Source organism: Diceros bicornis, chromosome X (genome assembly GCF_020826845.1).
Source record: "Diceros bicornis minor isolate mBicDic1 chromosome X, mDicBic1.mat.cur, whole genome shotgun sequence".
Classification (NCBI taxonomy): Eukaryota; Metazoa; Chordata; class Mammalia; order Perissodactyla; family Rhinocerotidae; genus Diceros; species Diceros bicornis.
In genome coordinates, this window is record NC_080781.1 from 62,843,295 (window position 1) to 62,856,431 (window position 13,137).

The window sequence follows — 13,137 nt, forward strand, 5'->3', positions numbered from 1 at the left end:
GCTCCTGCCGGAACAGCCACAGCCGGGACCAGGGCCAGCCCAGTGGGGGGCCACACTCTCCTCCAGCCTGGTCCATGGGGCTGGGAGTGGGAGGTCTCAGCCCATCCCCCATCTTTTTTCCTGGGGCCAGGCACTGAGGGGCAAAGAGGGAAACTCTGGAAAACTCACTAGAGGTGAAAGAATTTGGCTCTGCAGTGCAGGCTTCCCTAATCCCTGGCCCTTCCTGGGAATGCCATTAACCTCCCCAGCCCCACTGATGGAAAGAACAGCTCTTCCCTGGGCCAGGCCAGCTCCTCAGAGGCTCCCAAATGACAGTCTGGCTGGGCAAAGTGGCTCCCCTGGGTTCCAACAGGCATCTTCATGCCCCAGTGGTTGCAACAGCCTCCCAAGTGGTGGCGTAGGCTCTGGTCTCTCTCACTACCCGATCCTTCACAGGGTCTCTTGAGATGTTTTTAAGACACAAATATTAGCCCAGACTTTGGCTTTGAAACCTAGCTCTGCCATAGACTGGCTGTGTGGTCCTGCAAAAAGCGACTTCACCTTTCTGAGCCTCAAAAATCCTCCCGCATGAAAGGAAGATACCACCATCATTACTTGCGGCTGACGTTTATTGAGTGCTTACTATGGGCCAGGCTCTGTTTTAGGCACTTGACATGTCTTACCTCAGAAAAACCCTATGAGAATTGTGCCATTATTGCCTCTGTTTATACAGATGATGAAACCGAGCCACTGAAAATTTGCATAACACACCCAAGGTCACACAGCTAGTAAGTGGTGGAGCCAGGATTTGAACCAGGCCTGCTGAACCTGAATGTGCAGACAAGATTGATTCCATTAATGGAACCTAATGTAATCTGTAATGTATTATTGTTAAAAACAATAATATGATCATCTCCCTGCTTAAAAACCAGTAGGTCCCCAATACTTACAAGATAAACCTCAAATTCCCCACCTGGCCTTTCTGGCCCTTCAGAATCTAGTTCTGATTCAGTATTTTGCCTCTGCCCTGCCCTCTTTGCTGTAGCTCTTTTCGACCACATTTACCACTTCCTCACATTTATACTCGCCACTCTGTGCCTGTGGACCCTGTGCTCCTCTCTGCCTGGAACCCCTTTCCCTGTACACCTGCTGTTCTACTCATTCTTCAAGATCAAGGCCATCAGGGCCCCTGTCAAGCCTTTCCAGACAGCTGATTTCTCCTCTGTGCATCCATAGCATTTTGTCCATGTATCTATTACTGTGCTTTTTACACTGTATTCTTTTTGTTTTTCTTTTTGTGAGGAAGATCAGCCCTGAGCTAACATCCATGCTAATCCTCCTTTTTTTTTTTTTTTTGCTGAGGAAGATGGGCTCTGAGCTAACATCTATTGCCAATCCTCCTCCTTTTTTCTTTTTTCCCCAAAGCCCCAGTAGATAGTTGTATGTCATAGTTGCACATCTTTCTAGTTGCTGTGTGTGGGACGCGGCCTCAGCATGGCTGGAGAAACGGTGCGTTGGTGCACGCCCGGGATCCGAACCCGGGCCACCAGTAGTGGAGCGCGTGCACTTAACTGCTAAGCCACAGGGCCGGCCCTACACTGTATTCTAAGGGGCAAGTCTCTCCCTGTCTCTGGGCCTCAGTATCCCTGGTGGATAGCTTCTAAGGGCCCTTCCAGACTTGCCTTCTCATGACCTTGAGGTCAGTGCATCAACAAGCTCTAAACTGGGTATGACCCCAGCCAACAGCTTGGGAGGGTATACAGAGGTGAAGAGAAGAGATGGCTTAGGAAGGGGGGGTGAAATCCTGAGTTATGACACTACTTCTCCCTTTCTCCCTGCCAAGCCTCTTTCCTCCTCTTTCACAACCCACTTGAAAATCCACCTCCTCCAAACAGTCTTTCCTGTCCCTCTAACAGTACCAGAAATGGCTCACCCATTCCACAATGCCCCAACTCAGGAACAGCTGCCTCTGACAAACCTACATTCAGCAAGATCAACCACTGCAGTTTGTTGTTTAGCTGAGGGGTGCCCCAGCCAGCTATTTTTGCCCATGTATCTGTATGTCTGTCCATATTTCTGTTAGGATTGGTGATTTCCATTTGGAGGGCCTATGTCCAGAAAACTGATCCAGGCCAGAAGCCCTAGCTGAGAACCTAAGCTAGGCCTCAGGATTACAGTTCTTCCCTCTCCCGGTCATGAACCATAGAAAGACCAGGGCATATCAGAGCTGGGAGGGCCTTTAGGGCTCATCTGGTCCACTGCTGCCCCCCACTTGTCCCCCAGTGGTACAAATGGGGAGCTGTGATGCAGAGAACTTGCACAATGTCTCAGAGCTAATCAGAGACAGAGCTGGGAGTAGAGCTCTCTCCACGGCACCACCAAGTCCTCAACTCCCAGCCCCTAATCCCTCAGCTCAGGGTCACACCCTGAGCTGCTTCAGCTGGAGTCAGAGATAGGGCTGAGAAGTCCCAGTCCAGTCAAGGCTCTCTGGACCCCTTCAAATGTTTTGCCTCTAGAAAGCCTTCCCAAATTAGCCCTACCTCGGTTCTGACCCCCTCTCCACCACCGCCTCAGCATTTACGCCTTCACAGCACACTAGGCTAATGAGGGTGGCTCTGGTCCCCCTCTTCCACGTTATATGACATGTGTCCTTCCTGAGGTCTGTGTCCCGTCTCCCCTCCTCAAACAACTGACTGACTGACAGACAGAAGGACAGATTGACTGACTGGCTGATTGCCTAGATGGCCAGAGCTAGTTGACAGATGGACTGTCTGGCTGTCTGATTGACTGACAAACTGTCTTGCTGGCTAATAGAGACTGATGGTTGATGGACAGGCTGACTGACAGACAGATGAACTGACAGACTGACTAATTATGGAAAGACCCTGGAGGGTCCATGAAAATCGGCACACCAAGCAGAAGGACAACACATACTGAGAATCCCTCAGGAAGCTTTTGTCAAGACACCTACAGCAGCCTGTCACCAATGAGACACAATGAGACACGGGGAAGTGGGGGAGGAGTGGTGGGAGAGAGAGGCTAATGGAAACCAGATGTGCTGCTGACCTGCCTCAGTGAGGGGCCCCAGGCAGGGACTGACCTGGCTCCTGGCACCAGGACATTCCTGGTAGGCACCTTGCAGAAAGGCAGGAAGGCGCCAAGAGGGCTGGGAACCTTCCCCCGAGCATGCTGAACCTCCTCTGTACTTCAAGAAAAGGAGCCTCATCCTTCTCCCTGTCATAGCCTCCATCTAGCTGACATTTAAAAATAATAGACCCCGTCTGGCTTCTTACAAAGGAACAGGGCCCTCAGTAGGCTCAGGATTTTGAGCTGGTTCCTATTAAGTTCTTTGCAATTAGTGCAATTTCCCACTCAAACCCTCATCATTTTGCTGACAAGTGGAAGTGTGTTTGGGGGCTGCTTTCTCATGTTTTTCAGGGTTGGTCATTTCATGCCCTCCATGTCTGTCACTTCTGTCTTCCTGTACTCCTGGGAGGGAGCAGGTATACATCTTGGAGGAGGGATGGAGGTTCCTTCCTTCCCTCCTTTTGAGCCTTACCTAAAGAGGCCCATTTGCCCACAGGGCTGAATGCTCAGGCCCTGCAGGTGAAGAAAGTAGGAACCTCACTCCCCTTCACAGTCTTGCTAAGAGGAACAGGCTGGGGCTCCAAGCGAGGCCCCTGGAGTCTGGGAGTACAAGGGAGGGAGAAAATCCCGCCTCCAGACTGCTGGGTCCGTGGTCGGTCACACATAATTGCAGTCATAACAAACACATTTGAAGCTCACAGGCCTGTGCAAAACAATGTGATTAATAAGGGAAGACATAAAGCAAATTAGCATGCCAGACAAGCAAATTGTTTTCAGGGCGATGGAGCAAACCGGAGGCCAGGCCGCCCTGCTGGCCACCTTGCTCCCCACCCCACGCCTGCCCTACCAATTTATGAGCTTTCCCACTTACTGCCCCCTAGCAAGGGCCATCTGTTACTCACAGTCTAGGCAGAACGAGAGGCAACAAGGGAGGGGACAAGGCCATGGGCAGTATGCAGTGAGGGACAACAGAAAGGGCCTGGACCAGAAGGCAAGATACATGAGTTCTAGTCCTGGGTCTGCTATGGATCAGTTCTATGGTACTGGTGGGTTAACAGGACAGACATTTCAGCTCAACATAAGGAAGAACTTTCTGGAAGTCTGAGCTGACCAAGGGGGAAATAGTGAACTCCTACACTAGAGGTATGCAAACAGAGCAGGGGCTTAGCCCATCCATTGGGATGTTGTTGAAACATGTTGAAAGTTTGCTTCCCACGCTGTGGTTCTATGACTCTGTGACCTTAGGCAAACCACTTGACTGGTTTGAATCTTAGTTCCTCATCTAGGAAGAGGGAATAATAAAAAGCCCTGTCCTACCTCCCTTAAATCGATATTGCGAGGCCTAAAAGAGATGCTGTGTGCACGCATGCTATGGCAAGAACTAGAGAACCATAAGGGACGATTCTGAGTATCACTGCTTCTCGCCCACCAGTGTGCCCTGTGCTGCTGGGGGAGCAGGCAGTGTCCTAGTCCATCCTTTCTGCTTACCCTAAAGCTTCCCAGCCCCCGAGATCCAGCTGAGACTCCACCTCATCACATCCTTGACCTTACCAGCCTCCTGACCTCTCTGTCTTGAGGTGCTGCAGACGGTGGCATTTGTAGAATTCACAAGATACTCAGTTACCTGGTGTTTCTCTAACATCTTGAACTGCTCCTAAATTCTTTCATGATCAATTGTCTCTCTCCTCATCCAGATCATATTTAGTTCTTCATCACACACTATGTTCCAAAAAGTGTTCAAAGCAGAAGCCAGACTACAGGCTCCATAAGGGCCAGGACTGGATCTCATGCATCCTGAGCAGACCATACATCATGTCAGTCAGAGTTCTGGATTACACACACCAGCAACAGTTCTAGCTAACTTCCCCATACAGGAAGGATATAGCTCACAGAATCACCCAGAGGATTATGAGATCTAATCATTGTACAAGGGAGGTGAGGTCCAGCCAAGATCTTGCCCTAGGAGCAGAATGCTACATGCTGTCACTAACACTGCCACCTCTGGACACTTATCCTTAGATATTACAAATAATCTCTTGCCATCAGTGGGAGCACCTGATTGGCTGCATTTAGGTCACATGACTGTGCCTATAGCTGTCATGGAACTGGAAAGAGAACTACCTGTCTCCCTTTGGCATCTAGACTGCTTCCCACCTGTCTTGAGAGTCCCTCCCCAAACAGGCAGGGTGTTCAGAAACTGGTCAGTCACCACCACCCCTCTCACCCAGTGCTACAGCAGTCACTCAATAGTTGTGGGCTGGATTTGATTTACGTGTTTACAGAGGTTTTCAGAGTCCTCTCAGGCTCCAGCCTACACCACTGTTACATATCACTCTGCTGTGGTTGGCCCCTCAAACTTGCTGCACAGAGAGGCATGGCTCCTATCTCAGAGAAGTCCTCTATGAATTCCCAAAGTGGAACATTGAAACTAATAATCTCTGCTCAGCTACCTGCATCCAGGCCTCCCACTCCACCTTGTCCTACCTTTGGCTTTCCAGGTTAAAATCTTTATTGTTTATCCTCCTGTTTCCAACTTTACCTCATCCTTTGGCTGTGATGCTTTTTCTTATTTTCCAACCTGTGACCTCTCAGCAATCAATTCTGATTCTATCCCAGCAATATTGTTGCAGGCTGCCTTGGGTAACATCCCACTCCATTCACACCAGATCTAGGGAGCCCCCACCCAACAGCATAGCTCCATCTCCTTCATGAATCAGCCTGTCCCCAGAGTACCATTCATACCCCTACTTCCACCACCAGAGCACCACCAGTGCAGTCAGGAGACTTGTTAAGAAAGATGTGTGGTGGAGGAGGGGATGTTGGATAGATGGTCAACAGTGGCCATTCTACTTGAGTCAGATGTTGCTCATAAAATGATTGTCATGGCTTTGTCTCTATTTTTACCTTTATCTATAGTCCCATTTGCTTTGGGGAATAGGGTCTGAACTTGCTGGGAATCTATTCCAGAGGGTATTGGAGAAGCCACACAGGAATGAGTCCTGTACTGCCCAGCACTCGGCTAACTCCAGCCTGAGACTCTTTCAGATTGGCTGGGAGTTTTCTCCCCAGCTAAGGTAAGGCTTGGAGGTTCCTCATCCCTACTCTCCTTGGTATAGCTGCCAATCATTCCATATGCCTCCCTACAGCTACTTCTGCATCAACCACCAAAACTTGAGTTTTGACCTAAAATGTAGGCACAGTTGCCCCAGCCTACTTCTAATCACTTGTAATAACCTCAATTTAATCTCATAACACCAAGTAATTGTATCAACAAGGATAATTCCAGGCGGGCTGGCCCGGTGGCGCAAGCAGTTAAGTGAGCGCGCTCCGCTGCGGCGGCCCGGGGTTCACCGGTTCGGATCCCGGGTGTGCACGGATACACCGCTTGTCAGGCCATGTTGTGGCGGCGTCCCACATAAAGTGGAGGAAGATGGGCATGGATGTTTGCCCAGGGCCAGTCTTCCTCAGCAAAAAGAGGAGGATTGGCATGGATGTTAGCTCAGGGCTGATCTTCCTCACACACAAAAAAATAAATAAGTAAAGGAAAGAAAAAAAAAAAGGATAATTCCAGTGGGTTGTGGCAGAGACAGCCAGCTGTCCACCAAAGATTTGTGCTTCCCTTCCAGAGTATAGAGTTTTTGCTGGAAACCAACTGCCTAGCCAGGGACTACATTTTCCAGCTTCCTTGCCTCAAAGATAGGCCATGTGATGGGTTTTGTGGCAACAGGAAGTGAGCAGAAATGATAGGTGTCACTCACAGGCTGAGATGGTTAAGTATTAGGTGTGTTTTCCTCATGCTCTCTTCCCCTTTCCTTGCAACCTTAAGACCTGTGTTGAAGATGGTGGCATTATAAGATGACTGAAGCTGAATCTCTGAATGACAACAAGGGGCAGAGCACCCCCACCCCTGCAGACCACATTGGACTGATGTGAGCTAGCACTAAACTTTTATGTTAAGCCCTCGAGATTTCGGGGTTGGTGTTAGACAGCAGTTAGCCCATCCTGACAAATACCTTAGGCCAATCACGCAACTTAGTGTTGTCTCCAACAGCCTGGCTCTGAGAGGCTCTGATCAGCACTGTTTTGAACCTGAATCTTTGCAGAGCTTTTAGGCTCCCCTCTCTGCTGCCTTATGTAAATAGATGTTTAATCTCATCCAAAAAACAGAACTTTGGATCCTCTCTGCCAGGTGGCCAAGACCTTGGCATATGCTTCCCCAGCACTTTTTCATCTCCAAAGGACTTACACTAAAATCAACCACCAAACATGGCTGAAGCATTTTGCACTTTCAACCCATGTACCCCCTCATAAATGAGGCCCTGCAAGCTTTCTAATGTGCCTCCTTGGCATAGTCTCTAAGATATTACTTTCAAAAAATATGTACTCTTTAGCACATCTGAGCCACTCCTCAAACTCCTTTCTCAGGAGGTGGTCTCCTGCTCCCTGCCTGCTACAGCATACCCACCCCCAAACAGGCCACTGAACTCCGGAGCTATTGGTACCTAGTTAGCATCCAGCACAGGCTGCATCCCTTGCTCTAGGGATGCAGATCTCTAGGGATGTGTCCCTGTGTCCCACTGACTCCAATGTCTGCTGGGCTCTTCCAATCCATTCTACCATATCCCTTGAAGAATATGGAGGGCCTCATCTCTCTAGAAGTGAACAAATTGCCTCTAAAAATTCTGTGTTTGTGTCTGATTTCCTGAGGGAAATGTTAGGTTGAAACCAGCCTAGAAAATTCCCAACACAAATAGACTCCCAGCTCCTTGATGAAGCACCCATTCCTAAATGTGACCCTCCTCTAGGGACTTTAGTACCGAGGTCACAGCTGTCTCCATCACATCCCTCTCCTACTGGGAGGGGCTCCTTAGCACCCTTACTGCCTGTACTGTGTCCACTTTGTTTCCTCAGCCCCAGGCCCATTCTACTAACAATTTAGGGGCCACAAGGGCCACTCCTGGACTCAGTTCTTCGGTATGCTTTGTTTTTCGTGCAGCTGGACTCTGTGTCACACTTCAACAGTTCTGGACAGGGCCCTTCCCTCGACCCCCCAACACACACCATGTAACCCTGTTATGTCCTTTAACATCAGAAGAGTGGGCTAGTATAGTCCTTTACTGGAAGAAAAAAGTCTTACTATTACCTGCTCAGTCACATGCACAGAGTCCAGAACAATGTGAAGATTAGGTCTTTACTCCCAGCTCCGGGTGCCTATTGCAATCTGGAGAGTCCTCCCTCCCCCTCCCCACTCTGGGATTAGCTCCTCTGTCCGAATCAATGGCCTCAGCAGGCCTTTGTTCTCCCCTTTCAGGGCCACCCATTGAGTTGCTGTCTCGGTGTCTCAAGGAGCCTCTCTTCTAGGAACCCCTCGTTCCCTCCCCCAACCCATGCCCCTTGGCCTTTTAAGCTCTATGTCCCCTCAAGATCCTATCTCTTCTCCTCCTTGTCCTTAGGCTTGGGTTGTCATTCATACTGTTGTATCTAGGTTGTCACTGAATGGAGCTAGAAAGGGCTTTGGACCCTTTCAGGTAGAAAGAGAGATCAAGGAAAGCACTCCTCACTGGTCTAGCTTCAGGGTCAAGCAATTACAAGACAATCAGGCCTTTCAAACTGACAAGAGTGACCGCCTCTTAGCATGCCCCTTGTGTATAATGCTGCTAAAAGAATCTCATGTTGATCTCCCCTCTGGGTTGCATCACAAAATGTCCCCTTCTGTTATCCCAGCTTGGTATGCTCAGGGCCCCAGGAAGGGTGCAGGGGGAAGAAAACCCTTTTAGCCCCATTGGACCACTCCATTCATAGCATATTATTATGGGTTTCTTCTCAACCTCTCCAGATGTCAACTTGGCCCATCTCCCTCATTTATTCCATTCAATCATTCATTCATTTATTTATCAAAACTCACTGTGTCAGGTCCTAAGCAAGGTGCTGGCATACAGAGACAAATAGGATGGAGTCTCCACTCTCCAGTTGCTCCCAGACCTGTGAGAGAGACACACAATGGAAACAGACAAGTACAATATGCTGCATTGTGTGCCATGACAGAAGGAAGCAGAGAGGAGTGTGGGAACATGGAGAAAGGTCACCTCGCACAGACTGGCATAGTTAGAGAGGACTTCCCAGAGGAAGGGGTACCTGAACTGAGGCTTAAAAGGTGTAGGAGGCAATCCAGGCAGAAGTAACAACTAGAGGAAAGGTGGGGGTGAGGTGGGGTGACAGCAGCATGCTGCAGGCAGGCAACTTTGTAATTTAGCGTTGCTGGAACAGAAAGTACAAGAGAGGGTGTGGCAAGACATGAGGCTGGGAAGACTGGTAGGAAGCAGGCTCAGGAAAACCTTGGGATCAAACTAAGGAAGCTGGTATTTCACCTGGCTCCTATCGCCCCAGGGTGCTGGTCGAATATTCAACAACTGGAAGGGCATGCTCTCCGACCAGTCAGAGTGAAGCAATGACCAATCAGAACAGAGGCTGCCTGAAAACTGCCTGTATGGAACAATGACTAGTGAAAGGAGTGGTCTCACCCAAACTTTTGCTTCACATTTGACCCCAGGATTTGTCTAACTCTGTGGTAGGGGAAAAGATCTGTTAATAACTGAAATTCAATTTCCTAAGAGTCTAGGAGGTGAAAATAAAAATCATATTTGGGTTGATTTAGTGAAAATAAAGAAATTGGCCATTTCTTGCACTCCTGTGTTTGTCAATATAACAGAGTAAGGCAGCTACTAAAAAGAGTTATCTGGGCCTGGAGTCCTCAGGTGCTCACCTGTGGGTATAAGGGAGGGGCAGGGGGAAGAAAAGGCAGCGTTTTTCTGGGTATGCCCAGTGAAGCTAGCTTGAGGTGGGCTAAAACCTCTAGGGAACCCTCCCTTCCCCTAGCTTGGTAGTACATCACTCTATTAAATAATTGGAGTGCCCTCTGGTGGGCTGCAGGGGCCCCAGGGCTGAGGAAACCTAAAAGCAGCAGATTGATGTGCCTGTTGCTAAGTGATGCTCTGGGCTAAAGGATCGGCATATAATATCCCTCCGAGTTCTGGCCCACTGCAGCTAGCTTCACAACAGAGTGGGGTGGGATGGGCCAGTGGCAGGGGCAGATAATCATAATTACAGCAGACAGGGGCTGCTCTGAGCCAATAAGCTGTGGGGAGGTGGGCGGGTCAGTGGTCCTCTTTGTGAGTGTTGGAATCCCTGAGGCTGCCTCCAGTGTCCTGTTATGCCCTCTGGTTGACTTCACACTTGGGCTTGGTGAGCAGTACAAAAGGGCACCTTTTTTAAAGCTCCTTCCCAAATGGGGCCACCATATAGGTACCTGGGCGGAGATGCAGATGCTAGAGAAGTGGCTGAGAGCGTGGGCTTTGAAGCCAGACTGCCAGAATTCAAAGCCCAGTTCTACCACTTTCTTAGCTATGCAAACTTGGGCAAAGTACTTAACTTCTCTGTGTCTCAGATTGCTTGTCTGCAAAATGGGCCCACCTATCTCCAGTGATGTTGTAGAGGATTAGATTAGATAATAGGCATAACAGCTTATCACAGTGGCTGGCACATGGTAAGCACCCAATCAATAGTCGCTGTTGTTACAAGGGATCCAAGGCCAAAGGGAGTCCTGAGTTGGGGAAGGGAAGGGCCATTTTTGCAGTAAGATTGGCTGGCAAGTGTGGAATAATGGCTTGAGGGGGAAGGGTCAGAGTTCTTTGCATGGCCTCTGTCCCTGTGGGAATTTGGGACTTGGGGATATATATAGTGGTCCTTCTGGTTGCCCAGGCACAGATTTTTCTCTTTCCATTGGCCTTATGTCCTCTGATAAGAGAGTGCCATGCCTTAGGCCTCTTGCCTGATGTCCTGACAAGCCAGGACGCTTCAGGTGTCCACCAGGCTGGTATGGTAATCCAGGTAGAGGTGCTGGCTTCAGTCTTGCCAGGGGCCATGTGGTGGTACTGGGATGATTCCTAAGACACCTTCTGTCTTCGGTCACTTCTAGGACTGTGGTGGCTGGTCCTGGAACTCTGCAAGCGCCCAGAGAGCACTGGGGCTGGCCTGCATGTGGTACTGAGAGGCTTGTAAACTGCAGGAAGGACCCAGCCCAGTGACATTTCCCAGGTCCTGAAATGGGAAGTCACTGGAGAGGTCTGTGTCCCCAGGCTGTCAGGTGTCAGTCAGCAGTTCTGACTTCCTCTCATAGTTAGAATCTGACAGTAGAATCCCTGGGATTACAAGCCTGCTTTGTGGCAGTCTGCAACTGCCCTGGGCTGTGGTGGTTCCTGCTCAAGTCCATGAACTTCCAAAGCCCTTCCAAGGTGGCTTTCTCAGTCATGAACTCTTCCTTCCACTGAGTAATCAGAACGGTATTCCTAATGACAGCAGTGCATTTATCAAGCAACTTCTGGGGTGGCAGAACAGCCTTGTGAAGAGTGTGAGCTTTAGAGTTAGCTAGACCTGGGTTTAAATCCCGACACTGCAAAATTTTTTAACATCTTTATTGAGATATAATTCACATATCATACAATTCATCCATTTAAAGTACACAATTAAATGGTTTTTAGTGTGTACATAGAGTTGTGCAACAATCACCACCATCAATTTTATAACATTTTCATCACCTCAAAAAGAAACTCCATACCCACGAGCAGTCACTCCCCACTCCCACCCCAATCCCTGTTAAAGAAAACCAAAGCCAGATAGTAGTCAAAGTGATAAAAACAGATTTTATTCAGGAACTATTGCAATAGGGGAAAAGAGACCTCAGTACAGAACTGGGCTCAATTCCAAATACAACAAGGACAAGTGGGGATTTACAACCAAGGAAAAGGTTGGGGACGGGGGGCTGGTGGATGGAAAATTACTAAGAGGGGAGTTCAGGGGTAGGGGGATGCTTGTTAAACTGACCTAACAGGATTCTTACTGAAAGCAGGCCGGGGGATCAGACATTACCTGGGGTATAGTGGGAGATAAGGAATTTGATGTCAAAGGTGATCAGACATTGAGAGTGATCAGATATCGAGAGTGGGGGATTCTTGCTAAAACTGGGCTATGCAGGCATGAGAACAAGGCCTAGTCGAGAAAAGGGCTTGGGGGAGCCTGACTAAAGTTTGGTCAAGGAGATAGTCTTTGTCAACCCTCCAGCCCCTGGCAACTACCAATCTGTGTTTCTGCCTCTATGGATTTACCTACTCTGGAAATTTCATATAAATGGAGTCATACAATATGTGGCCTTTTGTGTCTGGCTTCTTTCACTTAGCATAATGTCTTCAAGGTTCATCCATGTTGTAGCATTTACCAGTACTTCATTTCGTTTTATTGCAAAATAATATTTCATCATATGAATATTCTGTATTTTATGTATCCATTCATCAGTTATTGGACATTTTGATTGCTTCCACTTTTGGCTTTATGAATACTGCTGTATGAACACTTGTGTACAAGTTTTCTGTGGACATATGCTTTCATTTCTCTTGTGTACATACCTAGGAATAAAATTGCTGGGTTACATGGTAACTCTGTTAAACTGTTTGAGAAACTGCTAGACTGTTTCCCACAGTGGTGGCACCATTTTACACTCCAACCAGCAGTGGATGAGGATTCCAATTTCTCCACATTCTTGTCAACACTTATTATCTGTCTTTTTGATTGTAGCAATCCTGGTGGACATGAAGTGGTATCTCAATATGGTTTTGATTTGCATTTCCATGATGGCTAACAAGTTGAGCATCTTTTCATGTGCTTACTGACCATTTGTGAATCTTCTTTGGAGAAATGTTTATTCAAATCCTTTGCCAAATTTTTAATTAGGTTATTTTTTTAAATTATTGAGTTGTAAGAGTCATTTATATATTCTAGATACAAGTCCTTTATCAGATTTGCAAATATTTTCTCCCATTCTGTGTGTTATCTTTTCACTTTCTTGATGGAGTACTTTGAAGCAAAACAGTTTTTAATTTTGATGAAGTCCAACTTATCTATGTTTTATTTTATCACTTGTGCTTTTGGTGTCAAATCTAAGAAGGCTTTGCCTAATGTGAGGCTTAACTCTTAAGTTTTCTTCTAAGAGTTTTATAGTTTTTGCTCTTCCATTTAGGT

At 48.0% G+C, this 13,137-nt stretch overlaps 1 long non-coding RNA gene across 1 annotated transcript in view; it reads right to left on the reverse strand.

Annotated features, from left to right (window-relative positions):
* The window catches only part of LOC131401088 (uncharacterized), a 35,205-nt gene extending 25,818 nt beyond the window's left edge, over window positions 1-9,387 (reverse strand). Inside the window, exon 1 of the long non-coding RNA XR_009217542.1 lies at window positions 8,972-9,387. This is a non-coding gene — a long non-coding RNA (uncharacterized LOC131401088). The remainder of the gene's footprint in view (window positions 1-8,971) is intronic.
* Between the last annotated feature and the right edge of the window lie 3,750 nt (window positions 9,388-13,137).